Raw genomic sequence first — 6,804 nt, forward strand, 5'->3', positions numbered from 1 at the left:
AAAGCACGCGGCCGAAAGCCTCGAAAACTAATCTACGGGCACCAAAAGTGGTATACGACCACAAAAGTGGTCTCCCGGACCACAGTGTTCCTCTAGGCAGAGGCAACAAGGCATGGTTCAAAAATCACGCAAAACGGAGAACGTTAAGTGGTCCCAAGACAAGGCGCGCGACCGAAGGCTCCAAAAATCGAAAACTAGTCTCCAAATGGGAAAAGTGGCCTACGACCACAAAAAGTGGTCTACGACCACAAAGAGATGGTCTACAAGACCACTCCCTCCCTCCGCGAAGAGAAAACAAGATTCGATCTGCAAACCGAGCCAAAGCACAAGGAGTTCAGAGGCCCGAAGGCAAGGCTCTCAGCCAAAACTCCGGAAACTCGAAACGACCACAACATGCACAATCACCAAGCGCTCAATCGATGGCGTCTGAGTCTTAAGGTCGGTCAAAAACGGGGTGTCTATAAACGATTTTCTCAAGTGCACCCCACATTTGGTTTTGCATCTAACCAGTCTTTTCCGCTTGCCAAGCTTCGTAAATAATGAATTATGGTTAGGTTGAACTGACAAAACCTTGTGGCTTGCTTCAATTATATTTGCTGAACATTGGGCGGCCCATTTTTCTCGTTGCATCAACAATGATTCTATTGCCAGTATCAAATACTTTAACCCACTTTGATTCCACTTATCTGCAAGAATAATCCTTATTTACAAACTAAAACACAAAAGATTAATTGGTATTCTTTCTAAGTCTTCTACCAAAAATCCCACAACGAAATTGCCATAGAGGAGAAATTGCGAACCCTGGAACAAAATCAAATCAGTTAACATGTAAATTTCATGTGTCTGTCAAGCAAATCTAACGAAAACTAACATTAAAAATATATATATATATATATATATATTTATTTTGCAGAAAATATTCAGACAAACATGCATCCAGGGTAGGTATCCAACAAACGTAAATCATAGGAAGTAACAATTCCAACCCAATAAAAATATATTATAAAAAAAAGAACAAAACAAATGCTAATGGAAACTGATTTTCACTTTTGTCTTTGGTCAGAAATAGTCAATGTAATTTATGTTGTTCAAAATTATGAAATTAAATAAATAGATTTATGAAGAAAACAAATTATATACCAAGAACATATTCTGATAATTACAACTAAATTTCAACAGAAATACACAAAAAACAATAAAGGGTAAAGAGACAAAACCAAAGCTTGCACGGAAGCAGTTTCCTTAAAACAGATTTCGCCGCCTCACGGGTCGAGTGCTTGAGGAAACCCGGCGTCTGTCTCCCAGGATACGACGGTCAAAACCAGCTACGGCAGAAGCACTATCTGTCTAGCTTAGCGAACAAAACAATGGCAGCACTCTCTCACAATAGGAACTATCAAGCAAACTGACTTGTAAAATCGAAGCAAAAATTTCTATATCGAAACTTGACAGGAGGGTCTCAATTTATACATGTAAAGGGGAGAGTGGAAAAGCCTCCAGCCTTTAAGGCTAGTCATTAAAACACCAAGCATCCATAGCCCCTTTCCACAAAAAGAAAAGTATGGATGCCCAAAGGATTCACACCCTTTAGCCAAGAAAAAGATTTAAATACTCTTTAAAATCCTATTCATGAATCTAACATCATGAAGCAATTTCTTGGCAATTTCTTATTCAAAACCCAATGGTTTTTGGCTCACTTGAACCCAACACAAAAAATGGTAAGGACCCACTTTAATATTTAATTAAAGTCACCACACTTTAATATTAAATTAAAGTCCCCCAAAATCATTTTTTCCAACAATCCCCCACATGAATAAAAATTGACCGAATGACTCAACAAACGGACATCGTTCAACAATAAAGACTATGAGAGTGAGTACAACGGACTAACCCCGATATCAGAGAAGGTAGCTTTTGGCTTTGAACCTCTCCCAGTGAAAACCTATCGAGTTTACTAGCAGATCAGTGAATAAGACATCTTGAACTGCTCTACCGTTTATGTAAACTGAGACAATAGATCTCACACGGGAATTACTCCTACCACCATTATGTTCTCACTAGTGTGCCCTGTGTGGCCCTGGACACTAGCCTGGTTCAGCGAGTGGTTTCAAAGAATCTTGGCCTGCCCAATTCTTCTAGAAGCGGCCCACTTCAAACTCACATAGGTGACTCTACTAAAGTATCCTGCAATACTTAGCTCAACAGCTTAACACATAAGAGTCATTAAAAGCTCAGCTTATCCTCTACACTTGCTGGTATCACTAATAGAAGGAATGACTGGAGGTTTAACCTCCTCAGTGACATACCACCGTTACACGCAATTAGGTTGTCCCATTGAACCTAGATCTTGGGATCTACAGTCAACTAGGTTGGGTTTCCATTCCGGTAACTTCCAAAGGCCTTAACCCCATTCCTTTTGACGACGTTTCGACTAACACTTGACTTAACCCTTTGGTTAGCAGATCCGCAAAGTTGTCCTTAGACTTTACATAGTCTAAAGAGACAACTCCATTCGAGAGTAGTTGTCGTATGGAATTATGTCTACGACGGATATTTCTAGACTTTCCATTATACATATTACTCTGTGCCCTACCAATTGCAGATTGACAATCACAATGAATACAAATAGCTGGCACAGGTTTAGACCAACGTGGAATATCTTCAATGAAATGGCGAAGCCATTCTGCTTCTTCTGTTGCTTTATCCAAAGCAATAAACTCTGATTCCATCGTTGATCTAGATATACACGTTTGCTTGGAAGATTTCCAAGACACGGCTGCCCCACCAAGAGTGAACACATATCCACTAGTGGACTTTGAGTCCTTTATATCTGATATCCAATTCGCGTCACTATATCCTTCAAGCACCGCTGGATATCGAGTATAATGCAGCCCATAATCCCGAGTGTAGCGTAAATACCTTAACACCTGCACAATGCCCTTCCAATGAGAAGCATCAGGATTACTTGTGTATCTACTAAGCTTGCTAACCGAGTAAACTATATCTGGCCTAGTACAACTCATTAGATACATTAAACTTCCAATTACCCGAGAATATTCTAACTGAGAGACACTCTCTTTATTATTCTTGGTAAAGTGTAGACTTAAGTCTACAGGTGTCGATGACACACTCGTATCTGATCCATTAAACTTCTCAAGTATCTTATCAACATAATGAGACTGAGAAAGTATAATTCCGCCAGAGATTCTGGTAATCTTAATTCCCAGAATAACATCTGCAATGCCCATATCCTTCATGTCAAATTTAGAGTTTAACAACTTCTTGGTAGTTTTGATCATTTCATCGTTACTACCTATAATGAGCATATCATCAACATATAGACACAAACTGACATAACCTCTGTCAGTGTCTTTGGCATAAATACACTTGTCACATTCGTTGATTCGAAACCCATTTGACAACATTACATTGTCAAACTTCTCATGCCATTGTTTAGGCGCTTGCTTCAAACCATATAAAGATTTGACAAGTTTACAAACTTTCTTGCTTTGTCCTGGAGCTGAAAACCCTTCAGGTTGCTCCATGTAGATTTCTTCATTCAAATCCCCATTTAAGAAAGTTGTCTTTACATCCATCTGGTGTATCTCAAGATTGCGCAAAGCTGCTATCGCAATCACTATGCGAATGGATGTTATCCTAGTTACAGGTGAGTACGTATCAAAGTAATCCAGGCCTTCTCGTTGCCTGTACCCTTTGATAATGAGCCTCGCCTTATACTTGTCAATAGACCCATCGGCCTTCCTCTTTCGTTTAAAAATCCATTTGCAGCCTAAAGGCTTACAACCTGGAGGTAAATCTACCAACTCCCAGGTGTGGTTCTGTAAGATGGAGTCAATCTCACTTTTGATCGCTTCTTTCCATAAAGGACTCTCAAGAGAAGTCATAGCTTCGTGGAAAGTTTGAGGTTCGTTCTCAACCATATAAGTCAAGAAGTCTGGACCAAAAGATTTGGATGTCCTAGCCCTTTTACTCCGTCTGGGTTCATCTAAAACCTCAATTTGATCATCACCTGGATCATCAACATGATCATCCTCACTAGCAAGCTCATCCAATTGCTCCAAAGACCTTGGAACCCCTGCAAGGGTTCGGCAAGGAAAAATGTCTTCAAAGAAACATGCATTCCTTGACTCCATGATGGTATTCCTGTGTATGTCTGGAATTTCAGACTTATGAACAAGAAACCGATATGCACTACTATTATGTGCATAACCAATGAATATACAATCCATAAATTTCGAGCCTATCCTAACCCGTTTGGGTGTAGGAATCGCCACTTTTGCAAGACACCCCCACATTTGTAAGAATTTATACGAAGGCTTAACGCCTTTCCATAACTCATACGGCGTCTTGTCCACATTCTTCTGGGGTACTTTATTCAGAATGTAATTTGCAGAGAGAATTGCTTCCCCCCACAAGTTCTATGGCAATCCAGAACTTATCAACATTGCATTCATCATTTCCTTTAGCGTCCTATTCTTCCGCTCAGCAATCCCATTAGACTGAGGAGAATAAGGCGCCGTGGTTTGGTGGATAATCCCAGATTGAGCACAAGTCTCAATAAACGGAGATTCATACTCACCACCACGATCACTTCTTAGAGCCTTAATCTTGCGGCCTACTTGATTCTCAACTTCATTCTTATAAAGAACAAACTTGTCAATCGCCCCATCTTTGCTTTTGAGCAAATAGACATAACAATACTTAGTGCAATCATCAACAAAAGTGATGAAGTACTTATTGCCACCACGTGATTGTATAAATTTTAAGTCACACATATCACTATGCACTAAATCCAACGGTTCTGAACTTCTTTCAATAGAATGAAACGAAGATCTTGTCAACTTCGCTTCAACACAAGTTTCACACTTGTGTTTCGGATTAATCTTAAAAGATGGTATGTGATCTAACTTGATTAATCTACGTAAAGATTCAAAGTTCACATGTCCTAGTCTACTATGCCACAAATTGGAAGACTCAAGCATGTAAACAGAAGAAGATGCACCTTTATTCATCTTTGGGATAACAGTCATAACATTGAGTTTAAACATACCCCCCAACATATAACCCTTACCTACATACATTCCGCTTTTGGTAAGAACGACCTTGTCAGACTCAAAAACCATGCGAAAACCATGTTTACTAAGAAGAGACCCTGAAACAAGATTTTTATGAATGTCCAGAACATACAGGACTTCGTTCAAGGTCAGCTCCTTTCCTGACGTCAACTTCAGGACTACCTTTCCTTTCCCCTCAACAATCGAGGTAGCAGAGTTTCCCATAAACAACTTCTCACCGTTTGTAACCGGTTCGAAAGTTGTAAACAGTTTCTATTCGGAGCAGATGTGGCGTGTAGCCCCAGTATCAATCCACCATTCTCTTGGGTTTGAACCCACCAGATTCACCTCAGAGACAACGGCAGACAAGTGCATATCATCCTCCTCATGGGAGTGCTCTTGTAAGTCTGCCATATGAGCACGAGGTTTGGTCTTGTATGGCTTCTTCTGCTTGCGGCATTCACTAGCCCGATGCCCCTCGTTACCACAGTTATAACACTTTCCAAAGAACCGATAACCAGGTTCCTGCGGCTTGTAAGCCGACTTCTTTGCAACACCACCCCTTGGCCCCAGTTTAGAGCTCTTGTTCACAGGGGGCTTCTTCCTTATCCCAGAAGATTTGCCATGCTCAACGACATTGGCCTTTACTGAGGAGGTACTCCCTCATTTCTTTCTATTATCCTCTTCAATCCGGAGTCGGACAACCAGCTCTTCAACAGACATTTCCTTGCGCTTGTGCTTCAAGTAATTCTTGAAATTCTTCCAACCATTGGGAAGTTTCTCAATGATCACAGCAACTTGGAATGACTCGTTCAAAGGCATCCCCTCAGCATGAATTTCATGCAAGATCACTTGGAACTCCTGGACTTGGCTTATCACAGTTTTAGAATCTACCATTTTAAAATCAAGGAAACGGCCAACCACAAATTTATTTGCCCCGGTATCCTCAGTCCTGTACTTTTTGTCCAGAGATTCCCATAATTCTTTTGCTGAGCTCTTGGAACAAAACACACTATAGAGTGAGTCTGCCAAGCTGTTGAACACATAGTTCCGGCAAAGATAGTCTGTCTGCTTCCATGTGTCAAGCACCATGACTTTCTGCCTGTCAGGCTCATTCTCTACCATGGCTGGAGGATCCTCACTCAGAACCTTGGCAAGGTTTAGCGTGGTCAAGTAAAACAGCATCTTTTGCTGCCATCTCTTAAAGTTTTCCCCAGCAAATTTTTCTGGGTGCTCATGGTGACTAAGCGGTCCTCCCGGAACAGCCGGAGTAACACCAGGATTGACCACAGAGGTCACAGCAGTAAGGGTTGGCAATCCAGTTGCCCCGGGGTTCAAATCCCCACTAACATTAGTAGTAGCAGCAGCATTAGTGATAGTTTCCATTTCAGAAAATTACACCAGAATATCACTTCTGTGTTTCCAGAAATTAAACTTAACCCTTAGAAAATCCCTTAGAAGAAAAATTAATTCAAAAATTAGTCTCACCACAAAACCTAGAATCGAACATGGTCAAGAAAGTTCCTAGGAAGACTGGAGGGGTCACATCGGTCCCACTTAAAACCCAGCTAACCTTTTGACAAAACTTTTAAGAGCATGTTGACTCCTAGTCCGTGATAAACAAATTAAGAATTAAATTTTCTTAGGGATGAACTAGGTTAAAGCAAACCAGGGTCCAAAACTTTACAAGCAATGTAAAACCATTGCTGCAACAATATAAGCAAATAAA

The sequence above is a fragment of the Camellia sinensis genome, chromosome 14, assembly GCF_055761805.1.
Source record: "Camellia sinensis isolate YWXY chromosome 14, ASM5576180v1, whole genome shotgun sequence".
In the NCBI taxonomy this organism is placed as follows: Eukaryota; Viridiplantae; Streptophyta; class Magnoliopsida; order Ericales; family Theaceae; genus Camellia; species Camellia sinensis.